This window comes from Camellia sinensis, chromosome 3, assembly GCF_055761805.1.
Source record: "Camellia sinensis isolate YWXY chromosome 3, ASM5576180v1, whole genome shotgun sequence".
NCBI classification, from domain to species: domain Eukaryota; kingdom Viridiplantae; phylum Streptophyta; class Magnoliopsida; order Ericales; family Theaceae; genus Camellia; species Camellia sinensis.
The window spans coordinates 153,427,673-153,445,790 of NC_138963.1; positions in this window are offsets into that span (position 1 = coordinate 153,427,673).

The following is an 18,118-nucleotide window of genomic DNA, read 5'->3' on the forward strand; positions in this document are numbered from 1 at the left end:
CATAATTTAACATAACTCAATATAATTCAACATGACACAATCCAATTTAACACTATTCAATACAATTCGATATAATTCAATACAAACTCTTAAACCTCCACGTCATCATTTCATTACAAAGCTCATATCATCCATACTATTAGTAATTTTTTTCCCCCAAGTTGGTTTCATATTATGAGATAATTTAAAATATCAACACTAAGGGTTCAATTGCAACTTATACATAAATTTTCAAACTCTTTGAAATTTCAATTAAACTTGTATATGTGCAATTTAACACCTCAATTTCATGATACTACTTTCAATTTAAGCAAAACTATCAACCATTTTCATGAGCCAAACTAGGGTTTTTAAGAGAAATTAAAGCTTTTCATTAAAACACTTTTTTTTCCAACTCTTCTATTGGTTTTACACCCAAACTCATGACCCAAAATCATAACCCAACAAGTAAACTCTAAATCTTCAAATCCTAACCCCCAATCTCATGATTTACCACAAAATGTATAAAAAAAATATAAGCTTTGTATTTATATAAAGAAAATACCACAAATTTATATATAAATTAGGGTATTGAAGGAGAACTAAAAACCCTTACCTGTTGAAGCAAAGAGAGGACAACCCAAAAATCACCAACGATGAAACCACGAAACTCTTAGATCAAAAGAAAGCCCTTGACGAGATCTACAATATTTCTCAAAAGATCAAGGTGAAAAGATCACTCTAGATGAGTATATCTAAAGATTTAAGTGAAAATGTTTGAGTTTAGTGTCACGACCCAAACCCGGCCCTATGGGTTTAGCACCGTAACCGGCCAGTAATCCGAGATTACCGAAGGCCTACAGGACAGTAATACAGTAAAACAGAGTACAGGGCCTGGCGGAAGCCAATACAGTAAATAAATAATGTCCATTGAGCTATGACAGTCTGTATGCCAAAAAGATTTTTCATACATTCATACATAAACAGTACAGAACAGTATGCAATATTTACAATCATTCAGACTAGGGACTCAATCCCTACATAACAGTACGGAAACATCAGTCTATACAGAACAGTAAAACAGTACAGAAGGGGGAAGTGTAAAACACCCCTAAGCCTTAACACAATAGGCTCGGAACCTCGCGGTGAGGCACAATGGTTGGCTTGACAAAACAGGAGTAACCCTGACGCTCCTAGCTGCGGTCTGGTGCCTGGACACCTACATATATATATGAGCAGTGAGCTAAAGCCCAGTGAATAACATAATGCGTAAAGAGGTTGAGAATGAATGTCCTTACAGTAATGAAAACAGTTCATTTAAACAGTAGTTCAGTTGTTCAGTCAGTACAGTCATATGCGGTACATCCATTAGCATAACAGTACAGTAAACAGTAGGTCTTAAAAGACCGAGCAGTAATGATGGCCATCAGTCAGTAAACAGTAGTGGTTCCAACAAGGGAACCGACAGAGATTTCTGTCACAGTAACAGTAAACAGTAGGTGCTAAGGATGCCACAATACAGTTCAGAATATAGGACATACATTCATTCAGTTAACAGTAATCAGTTCAGAAAACAGTACAGTTCAGTTGTTCAGAAGATAATCATTTGTGAACATATCTTTACACAATCGTTACTCACAGAATTTGGGCTACAGTATGCTAGAGTGTGTCTCTCCAGTCGCCAACCCTACATAGTTAACAGATTGAACACACACTAAGCTACACAGTTGGGAAATAACATAACTTAATCCCTAATATGCCTCGGTGTGTTCTACATCTATATCCTCACTAAGATGTCTTAAACTAGGCCTAAGAATGCCTAGGATGGGATGAGGATGCAAAGATGCTACCAGAAAATAGTTTCAGAAAAACAGAGTCCCGCTCGAGCGCATGTTTCCTCGCTCGAGCGGTTATGCAACAAAGGTACACGCTCGAGCGTAAACTTTCCCGCTCGAGCGTACTGTAAAAGTACTGGATGGGTGAAATCTCCGCTCGACGCCTGCTCGAGCTTGAGACATGACTCCGCTCGAGCTCCCAATCCTCCGCTCGAGCGGACTGTAAAACAGTGCAGAGAGATGCTGGATGCTCGAATTCTCCGCTCGAGCGCCAAGTTCCCCGCTCGAGCGGAAGTGCAGAATCTGGGAATTCCAGATTGCACCTCCAAGCTCAAACTCAAAACTAAATGCATCAAAACCGATCCTCTTGGGCTCATTTTCTGGAAAACATTTATAAACACATAGAATAACATGTTTTAAAGCTCAATTTGAGAAATCAAAGCCCAAGGGTGTTTAATTCAAACTCAATTTCAAACCATTTTTCAAGAACAATATGAACATGCAAACATGCATGGATCCAAACCAAATTCAACCTCCAAAGCTTGTTCAAATGGACTCATTTCTTCAAGAACATGATGAATTCATGGAGTATGACCAAAAGATGGACATGCATGTGAGGAAACATGGACTACAACCTCAAAACTCATTAATTCAAACATGCATGCATGAAATGAGCTTCAATTCAACATGTATGCACCAAAACATGGCTTAACTCTACAATTAAAGCATGAATTGTGCAAGAATGGATTCTAAGACAACAACAAGAAGATGAATGTCCTACCTTAGTCTTGTGTTCAAGGTCTAGGAGCTCAAAGTAGCAATCAACACTTCAATTCCAAGCAAGATCAAGCAAATCTCTCAAGAACAACTCAACTCTCTCTCACTCTCTAACTTGGGTCGGTTGAGGCAAGAAGAGGAGAAGAAAATGTTTGTTTGATCAATACGTGGAGTTTATACAAGGTTCAAGAGATAGTGGTCCACTAAGTGGCGGAACGGTAATTAAACCAAACTATGCGATTAATCAATATTTAATCTATTTTAATCATACCTAATCAATTTTCAGATAATTACACTATAAAATCACATTAATTCTAAGGATCATAGAACACTAATCGGTTTCAGATTCGGCCGCCGATAAGGCCTTCAATTAGCAGTTTAAACATATGAACATGAACAGATAATCATACTGTCAATCAGATAAAATGCAATTAACTAACATGTACTCAGTCAATTCGTTTTTTTTTTCAATTTCAGTCAGTCAGTTCAGTACTTATAATCAGTTCAATTATCAGTAATCAATGTTTAACGGTAATCAGTGGTGAGGGTTATTACATTTAGAGAGAGAGAAAAGAGGAGAAAAAGTTAAATGAATATATATTTGGAGCCTATTTATAGTAGAAAGATAATAATAGAACAATAGCCCCAAAATCAAATGAAAAGAACAAGTCAAAACTCCGCAAAAAGTAAGGCCCAAACTAGCCCAATATTTTGAAAATTACGTACAAGGGTCGACCCTTCAGACAGAGTTGTCGACCCTTCGGGAAAAAAAGCAATGTGTGCAATAAGCAAGGTGTCGACACCTCTCAGACTGGTGTCGACACTAAATTCCAGCAACTAATACCCAGATTCTGCAATTTACAAGGGTCAACCATTCCTAGATGAGAGGGTAATTTATTTGTAAAATTGGTCCGAGCTGGGTACTGGGCCGTTCTGTAGGCCACAGTAAGAAGGGCGGGGTTAAAGGACCTTGACGTTAGTCCGGTCCAGAGGAGCCTTGCAGTTAGCCCGGTCTGAATAAGATTGGTGGTTAGCTCGGTTACCATGTTTGGCACGGTAACGGTTTGCTCGGTTAAACCATCTAGAGCCAAGGTGTTTTTGGCTTCTATTCAGAACCTTGCTATTGGATAGCTCGGTCCAAGTACACTATGGTAAGTACGGCTTATACAGGGGAGACCAAGGTAAGAGCAGTGAAAGGAAGAACCGAACTAGAGATAGTTCGGTCTATACTGCGGCTTTAGCATAAGCCATGTTACCTCGATCATATTGGAATCCGACCATGATAAAACCATCTCACTTGGTTTAAGCAGTGAGGGGGGTATTGAAGGATAAGCATTGTCTTTCAGGAATGCGATTCTTAGGAGGACCCTACATAGAGGAGTAAGAGTCCTACTAAGATTGTGCCATGCGGAACCTATAAAAGCTCACAGTATCACCTATGGAGAGGTAATACAACTTTGATTCCCGAATACACAGAGCTTTTTGTTTATTTGTCTATTTTGCTAACTTAGGCATCGGAGAGGTATCCGGCACACACCCGCCGGCTAGCTTACGTTTGTGTTTTCAGGGAGTAAAGCGACGACGTACGGAGGAACACAATCTTGATCAACAGGATTATACGAGAACAATATTTCGTGCTCGTACAATTGGCACCGTCTGTGGGAATTTCAGACACGAACAAAACCTCTTGATCAAGTTTTTCCTCACTAATCAAAAGTAATGGCGCACAACGAAGATTTGCCACAGTCCGCCATCGACGGACAAACCCCAGAGGGGGGTGTGAGGCGCGAAGGTTTGCCTTCTATCCCTCCTATGGCGGCTTTGGAGCCACAGCGACAGAACCCCTGGAGGGATACAAGGGGGAGGCAGACTAACAGCCCCCGTCGCTCTCGCTTACCAAGTCCTGACAGACAGAGGCGGAGGATTGACCCTCAAACTTTGGAGGATCGCGTCAAGGGGCAGGATGAGTTAATACGAATGATGGCAGCAGACATGGAATCAATGAAACGCCAAATAAAAGGCAAAGGGGTGGCGACAGGAGAGGGGCGCAAAAGCAAAACGCCCCCTCGGCACTCAAAAGATCGTGGTAGGCATACCACACCCTCACAAGCAGAGAGTAGGAGCCTGAGGACAGGCAACACTCAAACAAGGACGTCCAAGACTCGTTACTCCAGGTCTGAGAGAACGAGGACTGAAAGGTCATATACTGAAGGAAGCACCTATCGGCCCTCGCACATGCACTAAACATCATCCAGGCAGTCGGAGTTGCCCAGATCGTCCGATTTACTAACGGTGCTTGAAGAAAGGGCGCGGTGGAATGAGGATACTAGGACACGTGACCCTCGCAGAGTTTCAGCACTTCAGCGGTTGGCTCCTCGGACGCATGGAAGCGTCAAGGTAGGAATGCTAATATCGCGCCCAGCCTACGAACCAACGGACAAAGTATTAGCGATGCTGCAGACCTCACCGTTCATTCCGATAATTGAGAACGCGCCCCTACCTTCAGGCTTCCTACAGCCCAAATTCACCACTTATGAGGGGAAGACAGACCCCTACTCGCACTTAAGCCACTTTCGCCAGGTTATGGCTGGATACCGGTGAAACGAGGCCTTGATATGCATCTTATTTCCATCCAGCCTTGGTGACCTAGGTTTAACTTGGTTCGAAAGGCTACTAGAAAGCAGCATAGCCTCCTGAGCGCAATTAGCGGAAGCATTCGTGACAAGGTTCAGAACGAACACCAAAACGCCAGTGGAGATCGACCAACTTCTCTCCATTGACATGGGCGACAAGGAGTCGTTAAGATCCTACAATAGTCGTAACTGGGAGACCTTCAACCAGATTGGGGATTGCCCCACAAATCTTGTCATCGCACAGTACAAAAGAGGCCTTCCAATTGGGAACAGACTGAGGGACTCAATCACTATGACGTCGCCTCTCACGATGGAGGCCTTAATGGAGAGAATGCACCAGCACATTCAGGTGGAAGAGGATGGCACCCGTGCTAAAACAAAAACTGGCACAACCGCAATACTAGAGAAAAAGACTCTAGCAAAAGTCAACGCGGTAGAACGCCCAAGCAGAAACGGGCGAGGCAGGCGAGACAACGGAGAGGACCAGGATAAAAGATGGTTAAGAGTCTGCACTGCCATTACCACGGTATTCAAAAAACCAATTTATCGGATTCTAAGCGAGATACGCAATGAACCTTTCGTCAGATGGCCAGCTAAGCTGGGAGAAGCACAGACGGACTATGATGAAAGATCCCGGTGCACCTTCCATAAGGAAAAAGGGCACCGCACTGAAAATTACATGCCGTTGAGACAACATCTGGAGGAGTTGGTAGCAGCCGGTCATCTAGACCGATACATAGAAGGAGGGACGTAGCCAGCCCCAAAACCACGACAACCCAAACGGCATGCCAATAGACGCCCCACCTCACGGCGTGATCAACGTGATCCATGGGGTATTTGAACCTGAGCGAGTATGTGAGCTCAGGGGCATGATAAAAAAGGCTGAGCACTTAAGGGTGGTACTAAGTGCACAACCTATCATCAAAAACGGGAGAACCGAGGCGACAAACGTCATATCTTTTTCAGATAGAGACTTGGCAAGGATTTATTGCCCTCACAATGATGCACTGGTCGTCACTCTCCGAGTCAAGGATTTTGACGTCAAGCGGATTCTGATTGATCAAGGTAGCTCATGTGAGATAATGTATTACGAAACATTCAAACAATTGAAACTAGAGGACAAAGACTTGGCACCTGTCGTATCTCCCCTGATCGGATTCAACTCAATGCCAGAGTGGCCAGTTGGCAAGATAATCCTCCCAGTCAAAGCAGAAAGCATGACGAAACAAGTGGAATTCTGGGTATTGAAAGTCCCTTCCACTTACAACATAATCTTGGAAAAAACATGGCTGCATACCATGCGATCAGTAGCGTCATCCTACCACCAAGTAATGCGGTTCCCCAACGAAGCCGGGGTAATTGAAGAGGTCTTTGGAGACCAAATTATGTTCAAGCAATGCTTCGTCACGGTGAATGGCAGCCGCGCTGCCAAGGGATATGTCCAGATGGTGGAGGAGCCTGAGAGTAATGAATTATTCACGGATGTCGGCAAAGCTGCTGAACAGAAGGCAGTGGAAGACTTGGTACAAGTAAGAATAGATGAAAAGAACCCGGACAAGTTCTTTTTGCTTAGCTCATCTATATTCAGCACTGAGAGAATAGAGGTCATAGAATTCATGACCTCTAACATCGAAGTGTTTGCCTGGACGCCGTATGATATGTCTGGCATAGACCCAAGCTTCATCTGTCACCAATTAAACGTCCACCCAACCGCTAGACCAATCATTCAGCGCACTCGCAGATCGGCACTCCACCACGCCGAGATAGTGGCGGAAGAAGTAGAAAACCTGCTGGAGGCATGAGCTATCAGAGAAGTGCACTACTCCAGATGGATCTCCAATACAGTGGTGGTGCCAAAGAAGAATGGAAAATGGTGTGTCTGTGTAGACTACAAAACAGTCAATAAGGTATGCCCAAAGGATAGCTTCCCCCTACCACGAATAGACCAACTGGTAGACCTAACAGCAGGACACAACTGACTTAGCTTTCTTGATGCGCACAGAGGCTACCATCAGATCACTATGTATGAACCAGACCAGGAGGTCACGTCCTTTACAACACCAAGAGGACTGTACTGCTACAAGGTCATGCCCTTTGGCCTAAAGAATGCATGGGCAACTGTAATAACCCTCATCACTGCTTACCGATAAACATTGATTACCGTCAAATTGAACTGATTATGACTGATAATTGAACTGATTAAAGTACTGAACTGACTGACTGAAAACTGGAACTGAATTGACTGAGTATGTGTGTTAATTTGTATTCTATCTGTTTGATTGTTTACTTGATCTGTTCACGTTTTATGTTTAAACTGCTAATTGAAGGCCTTATCGGCGGCCAAACCAGGAATTGATTGATGTTTTATGATCCTCATAATTAATGTGATTTTATGGTGTATTTGTCTAAAAACTTGATTAGGTATGATTAAATTAGATTAAATATTGATCAATTGCTTAAGTTGGCCCTATTTACTAAACTAACCCTTAGTGGCCCACTCAATACAATATATTTGAGCCTCATTAGACACGTAGGCAACATTTTGTTCAGCCATTTCCTTGCTTTTGCCGACTTGAGAGGGAGAGAGGGAGAGAAAGCTTGAGTTCTTCACAATTTGCTTAGAAACTTGAAGAATTTGTAGGAGATTTGCATAGTTGAGCTTCCTTGCCTTGAATACTAGACTTAGGTAAGAGAATTTAACCTTCTATTACTGTATTTGAACTTGTTCATGCTTAGTTTTTGAGCCTCTGGTGATTTGAGCCTTGAATTGGTCCATATATGTTGAATTGGAGCCTAGCTCATGCATGTATGCCTTTATTTTGAAGTTTTGAAGTTATCTATCATCAAATTGTACATGCATGCCCATATTTTTACAAAAGACCATGAACTCATCATGTTTTTGAAAGATTTGTCTCACTGGAGCATGAAATTGAAGCTTTGAATTGGTTTGAATTCATGCATGTTTCCATACTCTCATTGTTCATGAAAATTGGTTGAAATTGAGTTGAATTAAACACCCTTGGGCTTTGATTCCTCAAATTGAGCTTTGAATCATGTTTTACTATGAGTTTATAAGAGTTTTCCAGGAAATTCAGCCCAAGAGGATCAGTTTTGATGCATTTGAACCTGGTTTTGGCTTGGAGGTGCAATCTGGAATTCCCAGATTTTGCACTTCCGCTCGAGCGGGGATAGTGACGCTCGAGCGTGGAATCCGAGCATCCAGTATTTCTCTGCACTGTTTTACAGTCCGCTCGAGCGTAGGATTGGGAGCTCGAGCGGAGGCATGTGTCTCACGATCGAGCGGGCGTCGAGCGCCCGTCGAGCGGAGATTTCACCCATCTAGTACTTTTACAGTACGCTCGAGCGGGAGATTTGACGCTCGAGCGTGTACCTTTGTTGCATGTCCGCTCGAGCGGGTAAACCTGTGCTCGAGCGGGACTCTGTTTTTCTGAAACTTCTGAAACTGCTTTTTGAGTACATCTTTGCATCCTCATCCCATTCTAGGCATTCTTAGGCCTAGTTTAAGGCACCTTACTGAGGATATAGATGTAGAACACACCGAGGCATTAGGGGTTAAGTTACTATCTTTCCCAGCTGTGTAGCTTAGTGTGTTCAATCTATTAACTGTGTAGGGTTGGCGACTGGGGAGACACGCTCTAGCTTACTGTAACCCAGAACTCTGTGAGTAACGATTGTGTAAAGATATGTTCACAAATGATTATCTTCTGAACAACTGAACTATACTGTTTTCTGAACTGATACTGTTAACTGAATGAATGTATGTCCTATATTCTGAACTGTATTGTGGCATCCTTAGCACCTACTGTTTACTGTTACTGTGACAGAAATCTCTGTCGGTTCCCTTGTTGGAACCACTACTGCTTACTGACTGATGGCCATCATTACTGTTCGGTCTTTTAAGACCTACTGCTTACTGTACTGTTATGCTAATGGGTGTACCACATATGACTGTATTGACTGAACAACTGAAATACTATTTAATTGAACTGTTTTCATACTGTAAGGACATTCATTCTTAACCTCTTTACGCATTATGTTATTCACTGGGCTTTAGCTCACTGCTCATATATATATGTAGGTGTTCAGGCACCAGACCGCGGCTAAGAGCGTCAGAGTTACTCCAGTTTTGTCAAGCCAGCCTATGTGCCTCACTGCGAGGTTCCGAGCCTATCATGTTAAGGCTTAGGGGTGTTTTACAATTCCCCCTTCTGTACTGTCTTACTGTTTTGTAATAACCAAATGGATTGTATAGACTGCATGCTACTGTACTGTTATGTAAGGGATGAAGTCCTTAGTCTGAATGATTGTAAATATTGTGCATACTGTTCTGCACTGTCTACGTACAAATGTATGAAAAGTCTTTTTGCATATAGACTGTCACAGCTCATTGGACATTGTTTATTTACTGTTTTGGCTTCCGCCAGGCCCTGTACTCTGTTTTACTATTCTACTGTTCTGCAGGCCTTCGGTAATCTCGGATTACTGGCCGGTTACGGTGCTAAACCCATAGGGCCGGGTTTGGGTCGTGACAGCAACATTCCAACGGATGGTCACCAAGATGTTTGAACCATTGTTAGGCAGAACAATGGAGGCTTACATCGACAACATGGTGGTCAAGAGCAAGGAGGAGAGTGACCATCTCAGGGAGCTAGGTAAGATGTTTCAGATCCTAAAGAAGCACAAGTTGGGCCTTAATGCATCCAAGTGTGCGTTCGGTGTAAGATCTGGCAAATTCCTAGGCTTCCTGGTGACCAATCGAGGTATAGAAGCAGACCCCTCTCAGATCAAAGCAATTCAGGAGCTCGAGAGGCCCAACTCAGTAAAAGAAGTGCAGCATCTCACTGGTATGGCAGTTGCGCTCAACCGGTTCATAAGTCGGTCATCAGACAGATGTCGGCCATTTATTCAAGCTTTAAAGGCCAAGTTTGAGTGGGACGAAGAATGCGACCGCGCTCTAGAAAGCCTAAAAGAGTACATGTCTTCTCCACCATTACTGGTAACCCCCATACCTGGAGAAGAACTCTTTCTGTACTTGGCAGTTTCACAGCACGCAATTAGCGCAGTGTTGGTCTGAGCGGAAGGAATCTAACATCTACCCATCTTCTATGTCAGCAAGACATTACTGGGCGCCGAAACAAGGTACTTACTCCTGGAAAAACTGGCCTTAGCCTTGATGATGGCCTCAAGGAAGTTGTCGCATTACTTTCACACCCACACCATAGTCGTTCTCACAGCTTTTCTATTAAAAGCTTTGTTTGAGAGGGCAAACTTTTCTGGGCGAATCTTGAAGTGGGCAGTAGAGTTAGGACAGTTTGACATCAAGTTTCAACCCAGGACCGCGATAAAAGCCCAAGCTTTGGCAGATTTTGTCGTAGAATTCACACCAAGAAGTCATCACATCTGCCCAGTGGACTTAACTAGTACAACCGAAGTAGGGATGGAAATTGTCGCCAGAATAGCACAACCCCTGGTACAGGATACCCAGTCAGATCCCAAGGCAGACCAGAGTGAAGTAAGGGAGGAAGAAGCAAACCATGCTACACCAAACAAAGACTCTTCAACAAATAAAGACTTAGTACAATCAGGTAGAGAGGGGCAAGCAGCTAGCATGGCTTTTGAAGAAAACACCAAGTCATCATCCGATCCCTCCACTTGTTGGAAACTGTTCATTGGAGAGATGTGGAAGCTATTTGTGGATGGAGCATCCAACAGGCACGGTGTAGGACTTGGCATAGTCCTTATCTCACCAGATGGCCTGGTAGTGGAACAAGCGGTCAACCTTGGCTTCCCAGCATCAAACAACGAGGCGGAGTATGAGGCACTTTTAGCAGGACTAAAATCAGCATTCTACATGAAGTCCACCGAGCTAATGGTTTACAGTGACTCACAGCTGGTGGTAAACCAAATTTCAGGCGACGACGAGGCAAATGACGAGATGATGGCTAAGTACCAGGAGTTAGTAAGAAAAGAGATCAAGAAATTTGAAGTAGTGAGGATAGAATAGATCGGCAGGGAAGAAAACAGTAGAGCAGACGAACTAGCAGGCTTTGCTTCAATGACAGATACATCCATACCTCATCCGTTGCTGATTGACTACTTACTGAGACCAAGCATTGAAGAACCTGAAGTAAAAGAGGTATGTTGTGTCGAACTAGGCCCTTCATGGATGGATCCCATCATACTATTCTTAAAAGACGGCGTCTTACCTGAAGAAAAGAAAGAAGCCAACAAGATTAGAGCAAAGTCGCAGCAATTTTAGCTCTCCCCATCAATGGTCTTGTACAAGAAATCCTTCACAGGACCCTACCTAAAGTGTGTTCATCCCAACAAAGTTGAAGCATTCTTGTTCGAGATACACGAAGGTGTATGCGGAAGCCACCAAGGGGAAAGATCATTGGTATACAGGGCAATCTCGCAAGGATATTGGTGGCCTTACATGCAAGCAGATTCAGAGAAGTATGTGAAGAAATGCGAGAAATGTCAGAAGTTCGCACACCAAATACATCAGCCAGCCAGAGAACTCCTACCACTAACAAGCCCATGGCCCTTCGCAATGTGGGGCTTGGACATAGTAGGACCACTTCCAGCAGCACCCGGCAACAGAAAGTTCTTCCTTGCAGCAATAGACTACTTCACAAAGTGGGTGGAGGTAGAAGCACTAGCATCAATAAAGGAGAAAGATGTGAAGAAGTTTGTCTGGCAGAATATCATCACTCGGTTTGGCATACCAAAAGGCTCTAATATCACACAACGGCACTCAGTTCGATGGCAGAATCTTTAGAGGCTTTTGTGAAGAGTATAAGATAGAGTTCTACAATTCTACACCGGCATATCCCCAAGCAAATGGCCATGTAGAAGCATCAAACAAGGTTGTCTTGGATGGACTGAAGAAAATGTCAGAGAAAGCAAAAGGCATGTGGGCTGAGGAACTGCCCCATGTTTTGTGGGCTTACCGTACCACACCTCGGCGATCAACAAGAGAAACACCATTCTCCTTAGCCTACGGCATGGAAGCAGTAATCCCACTAGAAGTTGGCCTCCCCACAATTAGAAGCGAAAATTTTGATCCAAACTTGAATGAAGAAGCCATAACATTGGAGCTTGACCTTGCAGAAAAAAAAAGAGAAAGAGCACTGGTTCACATTGCCTCTTACCAACAAGAGTTATCCAGAAAGTATAACAAAACAGTATATCCGAGGCAATTCAAAATCGGTGATTGGGTACTGCGCAAAGTGATGGGAAACACCTTGGTACCTGGAGACGGCAAGTTAGGGCCCAATTGGGAAGGACCTTACAAAGTGGTCGGATTAGCAGGAAAAAGGGCATACCACTTGGAAGATGAGGACAGCAAAGCCATTCCCAGGCCATGGAACACTGCCAATCTCAAACTATTTTATTTTTAGCTTTTCCTTCTAGTATATGTAATTTTTTCTTTCTAAAATAAAACAAGTAGCTTCTTTTCAGTATAATTGTTTCCTTTTGTAAAAGATTGTTTTAGTAAGTTAGGGGCATTGAAAGCATGGTTGGCCGGAATAACCAACTATGCACCCTCCTAAGCCCAAGATAAGGATCCAGGCTGCAGGACGTTTGGTCGGAATAACCAAACACTTTACTCTAGGTTGGCTGGAAAAACCAACTTAGAGGTTGGCTGGAATAATCAACACCCCTCCTAAGCCCAGGATAAGGATCCAGGCTACAGAACGTTTGGTCGGAATACCCAAACACTTTACTCTAGGTTGGTTAGAAAAACCAACTTAGAGGTTGGCTGGAATAACTAACACCCCTCCTAAGCCTAAGATAAGGATCCAGGCTGCAGAACGTTTGGTCGGAATACCCAAACACTTTACTCTAGGTTGGCTAGAAAAACCAACACTTGGTACTCCTCCGCCGAGATAAGGATCTAGGCTGAAGAGTGGTTGGCTGGAAAAACCAACTTTGAGTACTCTTCAACCGAAATAAGGATCTAGGCTGAAGAGTGGTTGGCTGGAAAAACCAACTTTGAGTACTCTTTAATCGAGATAAGGATCCAGGCTGAAGGGTGGTTGGCTGAAAAAACCAACATTTATTGTTCTTTAGCCGAGATAAGGATCAGGGCTAAAGAGGTTGGCAGTTATGGCCAGTCAGATTGCAAAGCTAAGACCGGGATAAAGTATCTCGGCCAGAAAATGTTTTACTTTACTTAGATTACAGTTAGAAAGTAAAGTACATGCAAGTAAACCGAAGTAACAGTTAGAACAAAAGCACATTTTCATTGATCATGCAGAGTCAGAGTAAAAAATGGGGGACTTCAGCCCGGTTACAGTCTCTCTTTCCAAAAGACAAAAAAAGAAGAAAACAACATAATCAAGCAAACAGGTCATCTAAATCAGCGTAAAAAACAACGCGGTCTTCACCCAAGGGTAGCTCGGTTGTGGCAGGCACCCCTTGGTTAAGCTCGGTTGAAAGATCCGCATCAACTGGCAAAGGTGGGATGGAAACCTCTGGAGTTGGGGAGATAGACTAGCGACCGGATTGAGTGTTGTTTTCTGGAGCTTTATTTTCATCCTCTTCTTCCAGAAATTGTCGCTGAGTGGTAGCGGCATACTCCGCCAGGGAGCTCGGTATGAAATATGGAGGAGGATTGAAGACCTCGATCTCAGGTCCATGACCGAGCTGCGCCACAGCCCCCTTCCACCCGCATTTAAAGAACAGGTCCTTCGCAGCTTCACACTGCTTGATGTATAGGGCTTCGCCTTCTTTGAAACCGCGATCCTCCGCATCCTCCAACTTCTTCTCATGCTTTGTTATTTTGGCATTCTTCTTCCCTTCAAGCTTTGCAAGCTCGCGTAGATACTTTTCTTTTACCACGGCCACGGCCTTTTGCTTATCTGCCTCAGCCGAGCTGACAAGACCGGACAGACGAGCTATCTCGGTTTATAGCTCGACGATCTGCTTCCTTAACTCCTCTAGCTCAGTTGTTTTGGCATCAGCTTCTACCATGGCCTGCCTTGTGGCTTTTCGCAGCTCCAGAACTCCCTTGTGAGCGACGTGGTTTTTCTGTATGGCCTGCAAAAGGATGGTAAGAAACTTTTAAAGTGAAACCGAGCAGAGAGTTGTAAAGATTAGAAAGATGAGCAAAGGGACAACTTACCAGCACCATGGACTTTGTGGCCGAGTGAATTGCTTTCAGCTCGGTTAGGCGGTCGTGGTGTGACATGTCGGCTGGAAGGCATACGCCTTTGGCAAGGTTGAATGCCATCAGGTTGTCTTTTTCAGCGACTACTAAATCAGAATCGTTGATAGCACGGTTCTGAAACATGGTCTTGGGTACCCACTTTGAGGAGCTAGCTCGGTCTGAGCGCTCAGGTGTGGGGCTTGGTGGCGTGGTTTCAGGAACCACAGTTTCGTCCTCGTCGACAAGACGTTGCTCGGTTGTAGAATCCCGAGCACGCTTGTTTGGACGAGATGAAGAAGGCTGGTGGGACGGTAAGGCTACCACAGTCTCCTGTGTTTGACCGGCTTGTGGTACTTCGGACTGGTTAGTCTCGGTAAGAAGGGCTCTTGTGGCTTTCTTCTTGGCCATTTCTTGCTCAGCGGTCAGAGGGATTAGATTGATTTGAGGCAAGGTTGGGTCCGGTTCAGGAGAGGCTTCCAACAAAAAGTCAGTGACCTTGGTCTTCCTATGGCCACTATATCAGTAGGTCGGCTCGAAGTTCAATAGCTCAGTCCAACTTCTGTTTGGGTATCGTAGCGCGGCGCGAAGTACATTCAGGTTGGGGTAGCTGTACTGCGACTTGAGAAAGTTCAAATCTGCATAAATGAGGACAACTGTTAGTGCAGTTCAAGACAAGAAAACCGAAGTAAGAGAAAGCTATAAACTGAGCCGAGGTAAAACCTACCAGCTACACCCTTGTTTTAATTTATTCTGTGGCCAGGGATCTGGACTTGTTAGTCCTCAAAATTCCCAGATACCCAGAAGAAATCATCGTCATTCACGTCTTTATCCGGGGTATTCTTTATTATCTTTTCACGCCGGTGTCTTATTCTTAAATAATAAACCCAGCCATCTTCGGTCGATTCTATGGAGTATTGGTGGAAGAGCTCGGTTAGACCGAGGTTATTGCCGGCTCGGCGGTTTAGCTCAGCTATGCCGTTTATTATACGGTAAGAATTGGTGAAAAGTTGGGTAGGGTAGAGCTTGGTTTGCCTAAGGAATTCACAAAGAAGGGGTTGTACAGGGAATCGCAGACCGCACTCTACAATGGAAATAACATTAAAAGGGACAAAGCCTCGTTTTCCACAGGGGACTGTGTCTAGTTCGGCTAGTGAGAGGTGGACATCATCTGGTATTTGGTAGTCCTTACGGAATTCAGCTATGGCCCCTGGTGAGTTTTCTAAAAACCTATATTTACCCATTTTTTTAATTAAATTTAGAATGAAGTATTAGCTCGGTCGAATATTGAAGCTGAGTAGCTCGGTTGAGCGGTCAGAGGAGTGCCTGGCCAAACCTAAGTCTGCAAAGTGAAAAAGAAAAGTGTTAAGCACTGATCATTGGACCGTACTACAAGAAACAAGGGCAAAATAAATTAAGTCCTAGCCCGGCTGCGCGGGGTGCTATTAGTTGTAGCTCGGTTTGAGCAAGGGGCTTTAGCCTGGTTGAGCGTTCGGGGCAGCATTCTTAGTCCAGTTTCAACTAAGGAAGCTGGTTTAGCCCTAAGTTGCAGCTCGGGCGACGGTTGAGGCTTTTTAGCACAGTATTGCACAGACCTAGTGCGGTTCGATAACTCAGTTAAGTGAAACTAAAGGTACCTAACTAATGGAAACTACAAGTATGACGCAAGTTTCAGTTCGGTTGTCAGGAGTGGCTAGGCTTGCAACAAAGACAAACAGGTTTTCAGTTCGGTTAAAGTGTGATTTTGGATCAATGGGAAAAATTGTTCAGATTGTGCATGTATACAGTACTTATATTGCTAAGTTTCTTCCAGAAAAGACGACGTTAAGCAAAAATGGAACATATGTTTTCAAAAAACATATAAATATGCATGCTGTGTGTTGTAAGACAGAAGCGAAATCAACAAAAAGGAGGCAGATATGGACCACTTACCAGTCCAAGATGAATGTAATGAAGATGAACACGAACTCAGCAAGTACAGGGTCGAGGAAAAATGGAGACTCAGAGAAAAAGAAAGAGGGACATGAATAGTGCAATAAAAGATTCAAAACGAAGGGTTTTGTTTTGTGTAGAAGAAAGGACAAAAATGCGGGACTATTCAAAATTCGCAAGGTACGAGGGCGGCGTGACAGCTGCGTTAGGCCAATTAACGTCTGCCACGTGTCCCTGGAATGGAAATTGATTCAGTTGCAGCAATTAAAGAGACGTTTTGACCGAACAGATTAGGTAGCCCGATGTGAATTTAGTTCGGCTAAAAAGGCTAAAGTTTTTTAGCTCGGTCGTAAAACTAAAGTTTTTAGCTCGGTTGGAAGGCTAAGGTTTTTAGCACGGTTGAAAAGCTAAAGCTTTCAGCTCGGCTAGAGACAGGTAATCCCTATCATGCTGCGCAGATGGAATTAACGGGCAATTAAGAGGGTAATTTATTTGTAAAATTGGGCCGAGCTGGGTAATGGGCCGTTCTGTAGGCCACAGTAAGAAGGGCGGGGTTAAAGGACCTTGACGTTAGTCCGGTCCAGAGGAGCCTTGCAGTTAGCCCGGTCCGAATAAGATTAGTGGTTAGCTCGGTTACCATGTTTGGCGCGGTAACAGTTAGCTCGGTTAAACCATCTAGAGCCAAGGTGTTTTTGTCTTCTATTCAGAACCTTGCTATTGGATAGCTCGGTCCAAGTACACTATGGTAAGTACGGCTTATACAAGGGAGACCGAGGTAAGAGCAGTGAAAGGAAGAACCGAACTAGAGATAGTTCGGTCTATACTGAGGCTTTGGCATAAGCCATGTTACCTCGGTCATATTTGAATCCGACCATGGTAAAACCATCTCACTTGGTTTAAGCAGTGAGGGGGGTGTTGAAGGATAAGCATTATCTTTCAGGAATGTGATTCCTAGGAGGACTCTACAAGGAGGAGTAAGAGTCCTACTAGGATTGTGCCATGCGGAACCTATAAAAGCTCACAACATCACCTATGGAGAGGTAACACAACTTTGATTCCCGAATACACAGAGCTTTTTGTCTATTTGTCTATTTTGCTGACTTAGGCATCGGAGAGGTATCCGGCACACACCCGCCGGCTAACTCACGTTTGTGTTTTCAGGGAGTAAAGCGATGACGTACGAAGGAACACAATCTTGATCAACAGGATTATACGAGAACAATATTTCATGCTCGTACACTAGACTAGTGTCGACCCTTGAGGCCAACAACAAAAAGGCAAGTGTCGATACCACCAAGACTGGTGTCGACCCCAGAACAAGATTTCTAAGTTTCCAAACAACTTTTCAACGTAAACAAGTGTGAACGAACAATCCAAACATGTTTAAATCGAATTATACTCCTCCAAAACCAAGACAACAACCCCAAAGACTCCCAAAAAGAAAATAAATGAATTAAATACACCCTCTAATAGATTAAATGATACAAGTGTTACATACCTATAAAAGACTAGAGGAGAAATTCTACTATAAACACCCAAAAATTGTGACATTTTCTTTTTTTAATTTTCAAAGTCTGGGTTACTGCGATGGCAGTGCCAGGGGCTGCGACAATTGTGATTGAGGCTGGGTTGGGTTGCCTCGGTGGGTGGGTATAATAGTAATTTTATCAAATCATATAAATGTAATTTTACCCATAAATTGCAATTTATCAAATCATATTATACCCATATGCAATTTATGGGTAGATTTTCCTATAAAAAAAAAATCAAAGAGTTTTTAATTGAGAATT